Here is an 18,591-nt window from a genome sequence, read left to right as displayed (position 1 = left end):
TACACTCAAAGTGGAGCTCAAAGGCTTTCTTAATAAGAGGAGTCATACTCCGTCTTTGAGATTTAAGCAATTTCTCACCACAAAAATAACAGAAAGTATTGTGGCTGTTGCAACTTTGGTGAGACATTTTGCCACCACAAATACTCCTGAAAATACAATTACTTCATTGTTGTGAGTACACACATGTAGAAGATGTGCATCAACGTGATCGCAAACCGATATACATGTGAAGGCAATGCATTGAGCAGTGTGGTGTGATGATTTTATAGTTTTATAAAATCTGCCCTCTGTGCCATTTCCGCCCTGCCTAAGCATGCCCAGGCATGCTTGGACAAGATTGAAAACATTCAGCTTACATTGTGGGCAACCTTTTAATGGACTTGAATTATGAATTGAAATAACAAATATAGGCAATTGCACAAAAATCGGTGCATGGAAGGGAAATTTCATCATGATTTTCATGATCAGCTGTCCAAAGTCTGTAAGATACATGCAAAAGTATTCAGGAAGCAAGATCTTTGTTGTCCGGTGTTAGCATTGATGGAATGATAATAACACAAACCTGTTCAAATATTGTGGCCCCCATGTAACTGCAGAGATTCCCTTACTCTTGTGTTCAAATCCTCTTGCAACAAAGGCCAAGTTACCATTTCATCGAATCACAGAAATGGGCCTATTTGGCCCTTGCTGTATATGCTGACCACAATTTGTGTACTGAGTTGACTCCTACAGATGTATCCGTTCACAACGGTGCAGGCCATTGAGAGCAGTGAACTTCCTGACCCCATGTTTGATGAGGTAGCAGCCTGAAGCAACCAGTTCCCTGCGCCACAGTGGCAAAGCGGTTAGCGTGATGCTATTACATCTTGGGGTGTCGGGAGTTCAATTCTGATGCTGTTGCAGCTTGTTGGGCTGGAAGGGTATGTTCCATACTGTATCTCTAAATAAATAAATATTACATAATCGACTCATGTGACTCCATATGAGGGTAGGGTGGGGGCAGAATGGTGTAATGGTTAGTGCCTCTGCTTCACCACTTCAGAGACCTGTGTTTGATCCTGACTATATAGTTTGCACTTTCTGCTTGCAACTCTCCTCAAAGTGCTCTGTCTTTGTTCCTGCTTCTCAAAGATATAATTTGCCAACTGTAAATTTCCCCCAGTGTTGGTGGGTGGGAAGTTGGGAGAGAGTTGACCGGTTAACTGCTAGAGAAGTGGGATTGGTGTAAATGGGTGTTTGATGGCCAGTGTGACTTAATGGGCTGAAGGGCCTTCTCTATGCTAGGATTCTAAACTGTATATGTAAACATTTGAATATTTACAGATCTGTCAGAGTCACAGGTGACCCCTGCCCCTTGGACTTATGGTGGGTGTAGCCACTTGGGACATTGACGACAGGTTACCTCAAGCTCCTCATCGCTGATCCCCCGCAGTTACCTCCTCTTCTGCTCTGGCATCCTCTCCAAACCCGATAGGTGACTCATGATTCAGTTTGACATTAATTCTTATATTTTGGGGTGCAGGCAAATTGCAAAAATCATTATGAACCTTCCAGAACTTTTGGCCAAAGTTTGTCGAGAAATTCCTATGCTTCAAGGTTCAAGATTTAAGAAGCAAGCATACATCAAAACGTACAGTGAAATGCGCCATTTGTAGGAAAAAAAACTGTGCTGGGGGAAGCCCGCGAGTGTTGTTGAATGTTCTGTGCCAATATTGCATGCCCACATTACTTGGCAGAATAAGATAGAACACTACAAAACACAATAAAACATACAACAACAGCAAAACAAGCCCTGTTCTGCCCTTTCATCCATGCCGTACACAGTTTGGATTCTTTGGCCTCCAGCCACCGGCAGACTTTGGTTCGGATGCAGGCATGAAGACGTTGGGCCTTCAACCACCACACAGTTTCATTGACTCGGGGCACTGGCCGACGGTACTCAGCTTCTGGACTTCAACTTTGACTCATAGGCCTCAATGCTTGGCATCGACCACATGACTCACCGATCACTCAACAGTCCTCGAATGCCAGACTCTCCGGTGATGAGATGTCAGAAATTAGGCCCTAACTCTGATTACACCAATTCATGAACCCAGGAGGTCATCAGACTTTGCTCCTCCCGCTTTCACAGAACTTGGACTACAGAACCTGCTGACAACTCACTGACCCTGGGGAAGCCACCAGCCTTCGACTACACTGGTCTGTTGGCTGGTTATCCTGGCCAGGTTTTGCAGACGTTCCATGTCTGCTGTGCTGTCCTTCAAACACGGAGCAGAGACTAGAGATTAAGATTCTGACCTGTCCTTCAATTCTGCTAATTCCCCCCCCCATCTCTGTCCCTGAAGCCCTAATGTCACCCTAACTCCCTTCTCATTCCCCAAAATTGTACCCACAAAACTAAAGCACAACCAAACAACTAAAACTGAGCTGCAACCTCAACAGAGGTCACAGCTCAATGCCATCTAGAGTCTCAATTACCCCTTGATGACTTGCCCAGACCATGAGATGTAAGTACTTGAATTTTGACCCTCATTCAAACCATCTAGGTTAGTAATCTCGTTCCATTTCCCTTCACTTCCACATTTGGTTGCACCGCCATTGATCTTGTCCAGATTAGTGGTTCATCAAAGCCTCAGTAGAGGAGTTTCAGTCAGATTCAAGATGCCTATAGGAGGATTGCATGTGTGCACAGTAAGGACCAGCCTAGTGTGTCTGGAAAGGTGATTTGAGGCAGGATGAATTCCAACATTGGCTTTGATCATTGTCTAAAATTATTTCTTAACATGGGTCACTATGGTTACCCTCATGGTTCAGGATCTCATTAGACACATTTCCAACCAAGGCTGGAGTTGGTGTTTTGTCATCTGAGGACTCTCTCCGGTCATATGTGGCTATAATTAAGATGAACCCTCTGGCAGTGCCTCTCCAACTATTTCATCTCAGAGTTCTCAGAGTCTGGGCAAGTGATGAGTTGAGTGTGTGTTAACCATGTCATTAGTTTTGTAAAATCATACAACTTATGTCTCAGAGGGAAATCACTTGGCTCATCATTTCCATGTCAGTGGAAAAGTACTGAGCAGGTCATCACCAAATATGCCCACCACTGTCTTGATCTGCATCACGCCAAGATACAGCCTTGAAATGCTCCTGTAATGCTGTGTCTCCATGAAATTCACTTTCTGATTTGTGGTCCATTTAGGACATCTGCACCATTCCTATGTCAGGTTTGTTCTATTAACTCAACATATCAAAGACCATAATCATAGGAGCAGACTTTGGCCATTCTGCCCAGCCTGCTTTGTCATTTCATCATGGCTGATTTATAACCCCTCTCGATCCCATTCTCCTCCCTTCTCCCTGTAACCTTCAACAACCTGACTAATCAAGAACTTCTCAAACTCTTCTTTAAATATAACCAATGACTTGGCCTACACAGCTGGCTGTGGCAATGAATTCTGGAGATGCACCAAATTCTGGTTAAGAAATTCTTCCTCATCTCTGTTCTAATTGGACGACACTCTATTTTGAGACTGTACCTTCCGGTCCTAGACTCCCCTCTCCATATTCACTTTATCGAGATCTTTCAATATTCCAAACCATATGAAACACCACTAGTCACCCTCAGCCAACCAGAAAAGGTCCCCTTTTTTCCGACTCTTTACCTCCTGCCGGTCAGCCTATATTCTATCCATACTACTATTTTTCCTATAATACCATTGGCTCTAATCTTGTTAAGCAGTGTCGTGTTTGGCACCTTGTCAAAGATCTTCTGAAAATCAAAGTAAACAACACCCACTGACTCTCCTTTGTCTATCCTGTCTGTTATTTCCTCAAAGAATTTCAACATATTTGTCAGGGAAAACTTGAAAGAACCCATGCTGACTTTGGTCTACTTTATCATATGCCTCAAATACCCCAAAATCTTATGCTTAATAATGGACTCCAACATCGTTCCAACTACTGACGTCAGGATAACTGGCCTGTAATTTATTTTCTTCTGTCTCCCTCCCTCCTTAAAGAGTGGAGTGACATTAGCAAGTTTTCAGTCCTCTGGAACCATTCCAGAATCTAGTGATTCTTGAAAGTTCATTACTAATGTCTCCAAAATCCCTTCAACTGCCTCTTTCAGAATCCTGGGGTGTAGTCCATCTGGTCCAGGTGTCATACTGTATCAATCTACATGTCATGTAAAATAAAATATTTTTGGAATTTACTCTGACTTCTTGGAATGGAGTACTGGGAGGACGTTTTGTACTGCAGAACCTAAGACCATAACCATTGTAGGAATGTATTACAGCCCATTGTTGCAGCTGTGATGCTTCCAATGAGGGAAGGACTAACTTTGGCCCAAGTGTGGCCAAAAGAGCTTTGCAATTTGTTTTGAGTATAAAGTAGAAAACTGTAAAAGTGGTAAATAATATTGAATATTTTGATTTGTGCATAATTCTTAGTTGTGCCAATGTGGGCGAAGCATATGCTATAAGCTGCTCTTGATCCATATCCACAACTTGAGTAATGATCACTCCAACACCATAACTGGAAGTATCACAGGAAGGCCTCAGTGCACTTTCTGTGTCATAGATGGCTAAGAATAACTCACTGCTGTGATTTGCTTTACATTTCCACACAGCCCATGTTTTTTTATCACCCTGGAGGCACTCGGGAGAAGCTAACGTTATGGCAAGGGTTGGTAGAACGTGACATCATGTTGCAGAGTGCCAAGATTTTTTTCTGTTTTGTGCATAATTAACACTGCTGACATCTCCTACCTGAAAGGCCATAACTCATTCTCATCCAGGCCTAGGTACATGAACGGTTTATGCAGGGAAGTGCATTTGCAGTTTAATGTTGTATACACAAAGTCTCAGGGAAATCTCTTCAAGTCTCCTGAAGTGCTTCTCTTGTCGTGGAGATCATCATGATTACAGAGACAATGAGGAATTCTCTGTAATACCCCAACAGGCAAGATATAATCCAGAAATGGTAACATAATAAATACATGCAATGCTTTATAAGTAATTACTTCACAGTGGCTTTGAAACACCTGGCCTACACTGGGCTGGGATATGTGGGAGGTGAGCTAACTATCCTCAGGGAACATCCGCAGACAACAAGCTTCATTCTCCCCTGTCCCATTAAAAGTGACATTATTGTCACCACAGAGATAGACTTCTGTCTGCCTTTGGAACTACATCCTGATGTTGCCCATCCTTTTCATGCTACCTGTCCCAGATCTCCATGTTATTCCAATTTAGTTCATCTACTTTGATCTTAAAACATAGGGCATTGGTGTTGTTGTTGGTGATATGCATCTCACCATTTGTGAAAGCTGCTGTCCACAGAGTGCTAGGATTCCATCCAGAGGGCCATATGTGGTATTGGAGTCTTGTTCAGATTGGAAGCAGACTGTAGATTTGTGTCTAATTGAGCTTGAGACTTCAACCATTCCTACTCAGCAATATTGGTATGCGTGTGTTTAGTCTGCCCATAATTAGTTGCCATATGATAACCTCACCTTTATGAAGTACATTTCACATCAACTGCTCCACTATCCTTAGCTCTTCACCAGAACTTCTGTTTAATACCATTTTGTGTTAATTAGTTGGACGCTTATGAACTTCTGGCTGTGTGTATATCATCCTATTGTCAAGGAATCTGCTGCTATGCCTTTATTTAGATGTAGAGTTTGGCCAGGTACTCCACAAGCAGTCTTGAAATCTGTGGCATATCTGTTATTTAAAGTCCATTTCCCATGGTGTTCGTTCAACCCAAAATTGTCCAGAGCTCTCTTCTGTCACTCCTTCATTAGCTTGCTCACTTCCTAATTGAATTGAATTACTAATTGGATTGGATGAATCTCTTAATATCTAAAAATCCATTGATTGGTGTGTTGGATATGTTCAGAGTCTGAGTATCCACAGCCCTCTTGGAGAAGAAATTCCTTTTCATCTCTCTTTCTGACATCCTCACACACCAGAGACCACGACTGCTAACTGGTTCTGTTAGAGGTTAATCTAACTGAGGCTGGTGCCTTTATTGACTCATTGGTACTAGCATTCAATGATGTTGTTGAAAAATTTCTTGGCACCTACAAAGCACCAAACTACGTGCAGCTGGTTGACAACATGGTTCAAGCATATAAATCCATGAAGTCCAATATGTCTTTAAAGGTTCATTTTCTGCATTCCCATTCAGACTTCTTCCCTGCAAATCTTGGTGTGTCAGTTATGAGCATGGCGAAAGTTTTCACCAGAACATTGCGGTCATGGAGTAATGGTATTAGGGCAACTGGAATCCATCAATGCCAGATGATTATCATTGGACACATAAGTGAGAAGCTTCAGACACTGAGTACAAATGAAAATCATCAACAAAATATTTTATAGCTTAGTTGAACTATTGCAAAGTGTCAGCACTGTTAAGCAAGTAAACACTTACTCAATAAAAGTTATTTTCTTGTTTCTCCAAAATCCTATGTGATACAAGTAGTCTGAAATTATAATTGTGTTTAGTTTCAAGTGGTCTATTATAACCACAGAAAAAAACTGAGGAGCATCACTTTCAAAAAAATAAGCTGTTCAATGATAGAATTCATTTTAGAAAAGGTTCTTCACAAAGTGTTCAATATGTCTGTCTTATTCAGGCAACAAGGCCCTTTTAAACTGGAAACTGGGCTGGCATTACACATAAATGAGACTCTAATTGTCATTTTAAGCCAGAGCTAATGGCTGTCAGCAGAGCACCTGCACTTATTAGTCCCATGGGTGATGGAACAGCCCAGAAGGAGCGAGAGCATGTCGCATAAATAATCCGGCTGAGATAACCTTCCTGAAGTATCTTCACAGCTAGCAGTGAGTTTGACCAAAATTAAAGACTCATTCCCCACTTGTGTGAAGTAAAACAATCAACTAAAAACCCATCAGTTGAATCACACCTGCTCACTCAGTTCTGTATACCTACAATTAACTATAGAATGTCAAACATAGATGGTTCTTTCAACATCTATCTAGCTATGTGTCTCATAAATCTCCTGAATGTATCCGCCTCTACCAGTGCTCCTGGAGTGCATTCTACTCTGTGTAAAAAAAACCTACTTCTGTCATCCAACTCCCTCCCCCCAACCAAGCTTAAAATTATGCCCTCTCTTATTAGCCATTTCTGCCCTCGGCTGTCCACCCTATCTATCCTGTTATCATTTTGTACACCTCTATCAATTCACCTGTCATCCTCCTTCACTCTAAAAGAGAAATTGATTTTTATTTAAAGTAAAATGTCATAAAACAAAGAAGACAAGCATTTTACAGATTGCTTTGGATGGTGCTTCACAGACGCATGCCATGAAACTTTCTGAAATGATATCAATCAGAAAATTACTTATCTGACCTTACTAGTCACTTCATTTATGCTTAATTAGAAAACTTAAGTTTTTTTACACATTTTCTTTAAAAAAAAATCGTGCTATTTAACCAAAGCAGATACGCAATCACAATGGGCACTGTAAAATATGAATCGAACATCGAGTGACTGGATTCATAAATCTGCTTCCAGTGTTTACCCTCAGTGACTGGAGTTTGATTCATGGGATCCACTATGGAGAACTATTATATCTGGTTTTGGAGATTGTGGATACATTACAGAGCCACTGGGGGAGGGGGGAGGTCTTCATTCAAGAGCACTTCTCAATCTCAGTAATTCATCCATTCCTATCAGCCGGTCAGTCTCTTCCTCCAAAATATATCAAGGTTGCAGCAGTGCGCCTGGAGTGAGATGTGAAGTTTACATATATTATTCTCTGCATGGGATTAGCTCCTCTTCAGTCAATGTGTTGCTGATTCAACAGAGCTAAATATTAAGATTTCAAGATTGTTTAATGTCAATTCCGGTACACAAGTGTAAAGGAGAATGAAATAATTGTTATTTTGGATCTGACACAGCACAGAAACCACACAATAAGATAAAGAACACAATAATAAAAAACAATAAATATAAATACATAAGGTAGATAGCTTATATACATAGGTTGATTTTATGTCCATAAAGTGATGATTGTATGTCCATGAAGTGTGGAGGGATGGGTCAGTGGTTCGAGGTGTTGATCAGCTTTACTGCTTGGACTAAGTAACTGCTCTTGAGGCTGGTGGTCCTGGCATGGATACTACGTAGCTCCTCTCCGATGAGAGTGGGACAGATCATCCATGAGCAGAATGAGTAGGATCCTGCATGATGTTACTGGCCCTTTTCTGGCACCTTCCTGTATATATGTCCTTGATGGAGGGTAAGCCGGTGCTGATGTTGTGTTGTACAGTTTTGACCATCGATCGTTGAGCTTTCTTGTCCTTGCAGTGATGCAGCAAATGAGGATCCTCTCTACAGTCCATTTGTAGATTTACTGGCTATCTTACAAAAGAAGCTCTGAAGTTCAAGTTGCAAGTTTAAGTTTAATTATCATTCAGCCATACACGAATATAGCCAATCAAAATAGTGTTCCTCTGAGGCCAAGGTGCACAAAATATTACCAACAACACACTGCACATAGTGTATAGCACAAATAGCATATATGATTATGATTTCAGAAAAACCTGTGGTCACACAGAAAATTAAATATAGCCCAAGTCCCTGAGTGGCATGACAGTTATTGTCCTGGTTCTGCTTGTTCTTCCACCAAGTGAACACTAGAGAGCAGCACCGAGTGAACACTGAAGGCAGCACCGAGCAAGTACTGGAGTGCAGCATCAATGGGAGAGGCCAGCCTCCAGCCCAGTACACCCAGCACAGTCCCCTTCTTTCTTCCATATGACCTCAGCTCTCCTTTCCAGGGTGGCTGCAGCAGGTGACACTGCAGGCTCAGCTTAGGCTTAGTCCTTGCCACAATTGCAGCTCTCCCACTCATTCCCCACTTGTGCATTCACAAGAAGAAAACATAAATTAAATATAAATTACATAAGTTTTGCAATAAACAATTGGAACCAATAAAAAAGGATTCCTTCCTTAGTGAAGTTAAGTATGCTAAATTTTGATGTTCATGCTCAGATGTATCCACAGCTAATAGAGGTCAACTCAGCTTCCACAAATCTGTGCCAATGTTCATTGAATGAACAACTGGCATTAGCTCTTTATGCAGCAAACTGGTCTCGGGAGTCACTGCGTTTAAAAGATTAGATTGCAGTGTACAGCTAATCAATCAGAAAAATCAAAGTTAAGATGGAAACATTTAAGGATTCCTGGCTCGCTCTGAGGCCCTTCATGCTAAATAGCAACACACAGGTGCTTCCAGTTCAGTTCATAAGCAGCTGCCTGACTAATCCGTTTCCAAAGTGTGTTTGCAACAAAGCTTTTCCAGCTCATGTGTAAAATCACAGATGCTAATCTCTGGCAGACGTGCTCTGATCAATTTATCTTTCTCCATTTTAAAACACTACTCTCAGAGGAAAGTTCCATCAAGTCTGCAGCATTGTCTAGTATCTGGTGGTATTGCTCAGTGGTTTTGAGAACACTTCCCTGCAATGGTCAATGATCTGCTTTAAGTTTCACTAAGCCTGGCTTAATCCTGATAAATCCGAAAGCATTGGTACAGGGTTCAAACTTGTCACAGGTAAAAGAAATTGCTAAGAATTACTTATCAATTTGTGCAGGTCTTGTCTCTGTGTGTCTCTCAATCTCCTTGATTCAAGGGTAACCAGATGTCCATTTTCTGTTGTTTCTCCAGAATGAGGGGCATTGGGCTAGACTGTTACCTCTCTTCGAAGAAGATTGTCGACAGAAAGATTTCACACTGCCGTTTATCTTCAGAATAAACTTTCATTATTACAAGTTGATGTCAAGAAGGGAGTCACTCACCCTAGAACGAATACCCCCAATCCAAAGTTTTCATTATTTTTATATTATTTCTGATCCACTCACCCCCCCCCCATCCCCACTACCTCTACCCAGCACGTGCTGTATAAACATAGGGTGAGATAAGCCTTTTGCAGTGTCAAACTTCAGTACCTACGCTTTATGTGAGCTTTGTATAATGCCCTTTTTACCTTATATGTACAATGACAAGCTTCTCCCCTAACGTTTTATAAAGTTTTAAGAACTTCTGCTAGGTAGCTATGCATGAGTTCACGATAACGTTTTAGCTAAAGCTTCGTTGCTCAGTCCAGTTGGGCCTGTTACAGACCCGTAAGCCTGTCTTTAACTCTTTACTCCGTGCTCATCCCCCTTCTGTTCAAGATGGTTCCCGTGAATCTCAGTGGCTTCTGGTTGGTGGCTAATGAAACAAGGAAACCAACTGAATACTTTGTTAATCACTCTTTTTCTGGTAAGCGATCATCACAAACTATAGTCTGTAACTTCTGTTTGGACTTGGAGGCAACTCGACGTGGCGGAGGCGAGGTGAGGCAGTGGGCCTATTGCCGAGGGTGAGGCAGACTTCAGATTCGATCGATTCAAGTCCCAGGCTGAATCAAAGAGGTCGGGTACAGGGCCCAGAACGTATCAAAGCAACCTGATCTTTGGACAATGATTTAGGCACCAGGCCAGATTGAAAAGGGTCAGAACGTTGGACCCTGAGGCTAAGCACAGGCAGGTTCAGCTCGCTGATCCACATTGTTTGCTCGGCTGTGCGTAGAACTATGGGTCTCGGACTCTCTTTGTGGACTTCAGTTCAGAATGCTTTTTGCTTGCCTACGTGATTTGTTTCTTTTCTCTTCACATTGAGTGTTCAGTAGTCTCCTTAATGGGTTCTTTTGGGTTTCTTTGTTTTATGGCTGCCTGTAAGCAGACAAATCTCAAGGTTGTATAATGTATACGTACTTTGATAATAAATGTACTTTGATCTCTCTCTGTTATGCTACAGAGCCAAGAATTCACTATTCCCTAATATGAATTTATTATCTCTTACTACAATGATAATATTTAAGAACTGAATTATCTCTGCTCAGCACCACTTCATTCCTTGCAGAACCAACCCTAACCCTCACCCTGGTTTGATCCTGACCTCTGCAGTTGCCTTTGTGGAGTTTGCTGTGACAGTGTAGATTGCCTGTGGGTGACCCAATTTCCTCCCAAATCTCAAAGATTAACTGGCCACTGTTAACTATCATTAGCATAGGTGGATGGAAAGAGAATCAGAGTGGAGTTGAGAGAGAGAATAGGTATGCAGGGAAACAAGATTGACGGGATTGCTCTGGAAGCCTGAATTGACTCAATGAGAAATGAAATCTTCTTGGGCTCTTCTCCAGCTTTCCTTCTGAAATCTCAGAGTAGCTTTATCACATCTAATAGATTACAAGAGCTTATTCAGATATTGAGCATGTCCCAGTACAAACTGGAATCATGCCACATCTGTCAAGGTTACATTCCTAAAATGGCTTTAATTTTGGCTGAATCTACAAAATATTCTTGGCTTGCAGCAGTATGTCCAATCATGGCAACTTCTTACCTTTGAAGTTGCACTTTGTCTTTCTTTAGTGTTGCTCTACACTCATTATACCTTTGTTGAAACGCTTCTCTACGTTTATCACAATCTTGAAATAATTCTTTAGATTTTCTTCACAACCTATGACAATCCTTGCAAGTTTAATTCTTGCAAGAGCATAGCGGATATACGCTACAACAACTCCTCCATCTATATAAAGCCTCATGTAGCATCTTGGTTCAAACCTAATATAGCACACTCCACACCATCCAAACCCTAGACATCACACCATTGACAACAAAAGCCAGATTCTTGGTTCCACTATCTGCTGATGTGAAGATGATGTTTTCCATAGAACTTCCTTGCAAATGGTTGCTTGCTACACATTTTACCTAAAGCAGCACAGAATTCCCTCCTCTGGAGCTCAGTCTTAGAGTTCCTTGAGCCTCAGTTGTTACTCTAGTGCTTTCCTTGGCTTTGTGTACTCCACTTATATTCTGCACTCTCCATTCACTTGGGACTATAAATTCTTCCTTGGTGCTCTGTGCTGAATAACAAACCTCTAAGCTTGGATTCGTTTCTGGAACAAATTCTTTCCTCACCTTTGAGTCTGTAGGACGTGTGCAAGCACCTTCTCTGGCCAGAAGGGAAAGTAAGCTGCACGGTGCAGATGGCGAGAAATGAGTGTTATATTAGTTTAGAGTCAGGAATAGTGCACTAGAGTGCAATAATGAGAGGCTGGTTAATGCAAATAATACGAATAATGAACTTATGGATTAAATTGGCAGTCTGTGAGAGCACCATACCGGTAAAATCAAAATTAAGTTACCTTCAATCCCTGCTTCCAGTATTTAGAGTACTAGTGTTACGTAGATTGAAAAACATAACAGAGCCCATTGAGTTGGCACCAACTATCAAACACTCATTAACCCTTTATCCCCCATCCCATTTCATTCTCCTCACATTCCCATTTTCTCATCCTTGTTCTTGCACCCCTTCCCCCCCCCCCATTCTATCACTTTCCCACATTAGGGGCAAATTATATCGGACAATTAACCTACCAATCTGCATACCTTTGGGGTGTGGGAGTAAGAATGAGCAAACTGCACAGATTGGACTGGACGTCATGACTGAACTCGGTTCGCTTGAGCTGTGAAACAGTGGCATACTTAGCTGCGTCACTCCGGATCAAATTCACAAATATTCAGTGGGTTTGGGCCACGCTGCTCTGCATTTAATCTTGTGTTCCTCTGTTAAATGTTCTCTTGCAGCTGGCAGGGCCGAGAGAACTTCTGGGGCACAGCTGCTGCCTCGTACCGCTCACTGTCCTGGGTGCAGTTTGTAGAGTTTTTGCTGTCCTACCCCCTACTCTTATCAGACAAGTGGCAGCCCAGACTCATTCTGTCTGCAGCTCAGTTTCACTGCCACAGCAAAGATCTGACCACTCAGATGTCCTCCACCTTCTGACCCCTTTCCGTCATGTATTTCCTGAAGCCATGCTGCATGGATTTAAAATCTTGCGACACTTAAAATTCAGATGGAAAGCCTCAAAACATGGTGAGGAATGTTTTAAACATTCCCTTCCGTGTGATTTTTCCCAGCTTTTGATTCTTCATATTCCATTGATCCTGTATGTACAAGTTTAACCTTGATGTTTTACCTAAAACAAAATTAGATTTTCCTTGAAATGTAATGCTAAAGGTGTAAAGCATTTCACAGACTGCCTCGCAGAGACTGTCTGGAAAAAGTAAAGAGACAAATCTAATCAGATGACTTCACTAACCACTGCCAGATTTACTTTCTGAAGTCATCAGTCCCTTTATGCTCCTTCCTGTGCTGAAACTCACAAGTACTCACAAGCACAAAGCATCCAGTTTGTTGCTGGATCAGCGCAGCAACAAACGCCTGTCCCACACTGAATTTTCTTTTGTTTTTCATTATTAATATAAATCCATTTGCATTTCAGACCAAACAGAAACCTGGCTGCACTTGATGACCCAATCACTAATTGCTACGGTACCATACAGGTTCGCAGTGGGGTCCCAGCACTGTACCCCACTAGTCACTGCCTGCCATTCTGAAAAGGTCCCGTTTACTCCCACTCTTTGCTTCCTGTCTGCCAACCAATTCTCTATCCACATCAATACCATACCCCCAATACCGCGTGCTTTAAGTTTACACACTAATCTCCTGTGTGGGACCTTGTCAAAAGCCTTTTGAAAATCTAAATATACCACATTCACTGGCTCTCCCCTATCCACTCTACTAGTTACATCTTCAAAAAATTCTAAAAGATTCGTCAGACATGATTTTCCTTTCACAAATCCATGCTGACTTTGTCCGATGATTTCACCTCTTTCCAAATTTGCTGTTATCACACCTTTGATAACCGACTCTAGCATTTTCCCCACCACCGATGTCAGACCAACCGGTCTATAATTCCCCGCTTTCTCTCTCCCTCCTTTTTTAAAAAGTGGGGTTACATTAGCCACCGTCCAATCCTCAGGAACTAATCCAGAATCTAAGGAGTTTTGAAAAATTATCACTAATACATCCACTATTTCTTGGGCTACTTCCTTAAGCACTCTAGGATGCAGACCATCTGGCCCTAGGGATTTATCTGCCTTTAATCCCTTCAATTTACCGAACACCACTTCCCTACTAACATGTATTTCCCTCAGTTCCTCCATCTCACTAGACCCTCGGTCCCTTACTATTTCCGGAAGATTATTTATGTCCTCCTTAGTGAAGACAGAACCAGAGTAGTTATTCAATTGGTCTGCCATGTCTTTGTTCCCCATGATCAATTCACCTGTTTCTGACTGTAAAGGACCTACATTTGTCTTGACCAGTCTTTTTCTTTTCGCGTATCTATAAAAGCTTTTACAGTCAGTTTTTATGTTCCCTGCCAGCTTTCCCTCATAATCTTTTATCCCTTTTCTAATTAAGCCCTTTGTCCTCCTCTGCTGGTCTCTGAATTTCTCCCAGTCCTCAGGCTTGCCGCTTTTTTTTGCTAATTTATATGTTTCTTCTTTAGACTTGATACTATCCCTAATTTCCCTTGTCAGTCACGGGTGCACTACCTTCCCTGGTTTATTCTTTTGCCAAACTGGGATGAACAATTGTTGTAGTTCATCTATGCGATCTTTAAATGCTTGCCATTGCATATCCACCGTCAACCCTTTAAGTATCATTTGCCTGTCTATCTTAGCTAATTCACGTCTCATACCTTCAAAGTTACCCTTCTTTAAGTTCAGAACCTTTCTTTCTGAATTAACTATGTCACTCTCCATCTTAATGAAAAATTCCACCATATTATGGTCACTCTTACTCAAGGGGCCTCGCATGACAAGATTGCTAACTAACCCTCCCTCATTGCTCAATACCCAATCTAGAATGGCCTGCTCTCTAGTTGGTTCCTCAACGTTGGTTCAGAAAACCATCCCGCATACATTCCAAGAAATCCTCTTCCTCAGCACCCTTACCAATTTGGTTCACCCAATCTATATGTAGATTGAAGTCACCCATTCTAACTACTGTTCCTTTATTGCACGCATTTCTAATTTCCTGTTTAATGCCAACCCCAACCTCACTACTACTGTTAGGTGGCCTGTACACAACTCCCACCAGTGTTTTCTGCCCCTTAGTGTTATGCAGCTCTACACATATCGATTCCACATCCTCTAGGCTAATGTCCTTCCTTTCTATTGCATTAATCTCCTCTCTAACCAACAATGCTACCCCACCTCCTTTTCTTTCCTGTCTATCCCTCCTGAATATTGAATATCCCTGGATGTTGAACTCCCATCTTTGGTCACCCTGGAGCCATGTCTCTGTGATCCCAACTATATCATATTCATTAATAACTATCTGCACATTCATTTCATCCACCTTGTTATGAATGCTCCTCGCATTGACACACAAAGCCTTCAGGCTTGTTTTTACAACACTCTTAGCCCTTATACAATTATGTTGAAAAGTGGCTCTTTTTGCTTTTTGCCCTGGATTTGCCTGCCTTCCACTTTTACTTTTCACCTTACTACTTTTTGCTTCTACTCTCATTTTACACCTCTATGATTACAATATATATTAATGATTTAGACGAAGGAATTAAATGCAGTATCTCCAAGTTTACAGATGACACGAAGCTGGGCGGCGGTGTTAGCTGTGAGGAGGATGCTAAGAGGATGCAGGGTGACTTGGATAGGTTAGGTGAGTGGGCAAATTCATGGCAGATGCAATTTAATGTGGATAAATGTGAGGTTATCCACTTTGGTTGCAAGAACAGGAAAACAGATTATTATCTGAACGGTGGCCGATTAGGAAAAGGGGAGATGCAACGAGACCTGGGTGTCATTGTACACCAGTCATTGAAGGTGGGCATGCAGGTACAACAGGTGGTGAAAAAGGCAAATGGTATGTTGGCATTCATAGCAAAAGAATCTGAGTACAGGAGCAGGGAGGTTCTACTGCTAGTGTACAAGGCCTTGGTGAGACCGCACCTAGAATATTGTGTGCAGTTTTGGTCCCCTAATCTGAGGAAAGACATTCTTGCCATAGAGGGAGTACAGAGAAGGTTCACCGGACTGATTCCTGGGATGGCAGGACTTCCATATGAAGAAAGACTGGATTGACTAGGCTTATAATCACTGGAATTTAGAAGATTGAAGGGGGAATCTTATTGAATAGTATAAAATTCTAAAGGGATTGGACAGGCTAGATGCAGGAAGATTGTTTCCAATGTTGGGGAAGTCCAGAACGAGGGGTCACAGTTTAAGGATAAAGGGGAAGCCTTTTAGGACTGAGATGAGGAAAAACTTCTTCACACAGAGAGTGGTGAATCTGTGGAATTCTCTGCCACAGGAAACAGTTGAGGCCGGTTCATTGGCTGTATTTAAGAGGAAGTTAGATATGGCCCTTGTGGCTAAAGGGATCAGGGGGTATGGAGAGAAAGCAGGTACAGGGTTCTGAGTTGGATGATCAGCCATGATCATACTGAATGGTGGTGTAGGCTCGAAGGGCCGAATGGCCTACTCCTGCATCTATTTTCTATGTTTCTATGCATGATGTTATTACCACCTGGAACATTGGAATCCAGAGTTCAATTCTGGCGACCTCTGTAAGAAATCTTGCATATCCTTCCGGTGAAACGCATGGGTTTCCTCTGGGTGCTCCGGTTTCCTCCCACAGTCCGAAAATGTACTGGTTGGTATGTTAATTGATCATTGTAAATTGTCCTGTGATTTGGCATTGTTCCAACTGCCCTCTTGAAGGATGTCTTTGACATAGTCGTTCCCAGCACCCTCTATGATTAAGAGTTCCCTGGCCACTGGTACCATTCCAATCTGCTTCAAGCGTGCTGTGGTCCATCCCCTCCCGAGAAAAACAACTTAGACCCTACCCTACCTAGCAACTACAGACCTATTTCTAAACTTCCATTCCTGCCAAAGGTTCCTGAAAAGGTTACTCTCAGTAACAATTGCTGCTCTACTTACACCAAAACAACATCTTGGAAAGATTTCAGTCAGGTTTTAAGGCTTATCATAGCACGGAGTCTGCCCTGCTGAAAGTGTACAATGACCTGCTCCCCTCTATCGACTCAGGTGACTCTGTCATTCTAATTCTTGACCTCAGTGCAGCGTTCGATGCTGTGGATCATGCCATTTTATTGGACCGTCTCCAATACAGAGTTGGTGTTGATGGCACTGCATTGAACTGGTTTATATCTTACCTCAAAAATAGAAACTTCCCCGTCAGCATAGGCAGATTTTCTTCTCCCCCAGCTAGTCCCTCCTGCGGAGTCCCACAAGGTTCCATCTCAGGCCCCATTCTTTTCTCTATGTATATATGCTTCCCCTCGGCCAAATCATTAAAAAATACGACATTTATTTCCACTGTTATGCTGACGACACACAGCTTTATCTCCCCCCGAAACCAAATGACCAGTCAAATCTCGTCAGCCTCATGAACTGCCTTGAGGACATAAAGTGTTGGATAACACAAAACTTCCTACAGCTGAATGAAGGCAAGTCTGAAGTTGTCCTATTTGGCCCCCCTGACCCCATCAAAGTGATTACCAACAGTGTTAGTAACCTGTCTCTCCCCCTGTCAAACCCCATGCTAAATCCCTTGGTGTGATATTTGATGCCACCTTAAAATTTGACAAGCAAGTTAATGCAGTAGTTAAAGCCAGTTTTTTTTTCCCAGCTACATACTATTGCCAAAATGAAGCAGTTTTTCTCTTTCAGAGATCTCGAGAAAGTCATCCATGCCCTTATATCCTCCCGCTTGGACGACTCCAACTCCCTGTATACTGGGATTAGTCAGTCATCCCTGTCCCATGTGCAACTGGTCCAGAACTCTGCAGCCAGGCTCCTGACAGGTGCCCGGAAGAGGGACCTTGTTACTCCTATCCTGGCCTCTCTCCACTGGCTGCCAGTATGGTTCAGAATTGATTCTCCTGTTTGTTTATAAAGTCCTAAATGGCTTGTTTCCCCCCCCCCTTATATCGCAGACCTTCTAACCCCTTTTTCTACGTCCAGGTCCCTCAGGTCGGCTGACCTGGGGATCCTGGCTGTCCTGTGACCTAAACTTAAGCTCAGGGGTGACCATGCCTTTGCTGTGGTAGCCCCTAGACTGTGGAACAGCATTTCCCTCCCTGTCAGATCTGCCCCCTCCATCGACTCTTTTAAATCCAGGCTAAAAACTTACTTTTATTCACTAGCGTTTGAATCCTCCTGATGTGGCTGACTTTTGGTTTGTGCCTAGGCCTTGTGTTGTTTCTTTTGTGCCTATAAGCTGCTTGCCTTGTTGGTTATGTCTGTGTTTCTTGTATTTGTGATTTTAGCTATCTGCTCTGATCTGTACTGCACTTTGGGTTGTTTCTAAATGTGCTATATAAATAAATTTGACTTGACCTGACTTGACTTGAGTTGCTGGGCAGTGTAGCTTGGTGGACCAGACGGACCTGTTCTGCACCGTATCTCTAAACAAAATAAAAACAGTGGCTATAAAAAGTATTCACCCCCCCCCCCCCCCCCCAGAAGTTTTCATGTTTTTTTGTTTTACAACATTTAATCACAATGGATTTAATTTGGCTTTTTTGACACTGATCAACAGAAAAAGACTCTTTCATGTCAAAATGAAAACAGATCTCAACAAAGTGATCTAAATTAATCACAAATATAAAA

The sequence above is a fragment of the Hypanus sabinus genome, chromosome 18 (assembly GCF_030144855.1).
Source record: "Hypanus sabinus isolate sHypSab1 chromosome 18, sHypSab1.hap1, whole genome shotgun sequence".
Taxonomy (NCBI): Eukaryota; Metazoa; Chordata; class Chondrichthyes; order Myliobatiformes; family Dasyatidae; genus Hypanus; species Hypanus sabinus.
Note: the sequence above shows the minus strand (reverse complement) of the source record.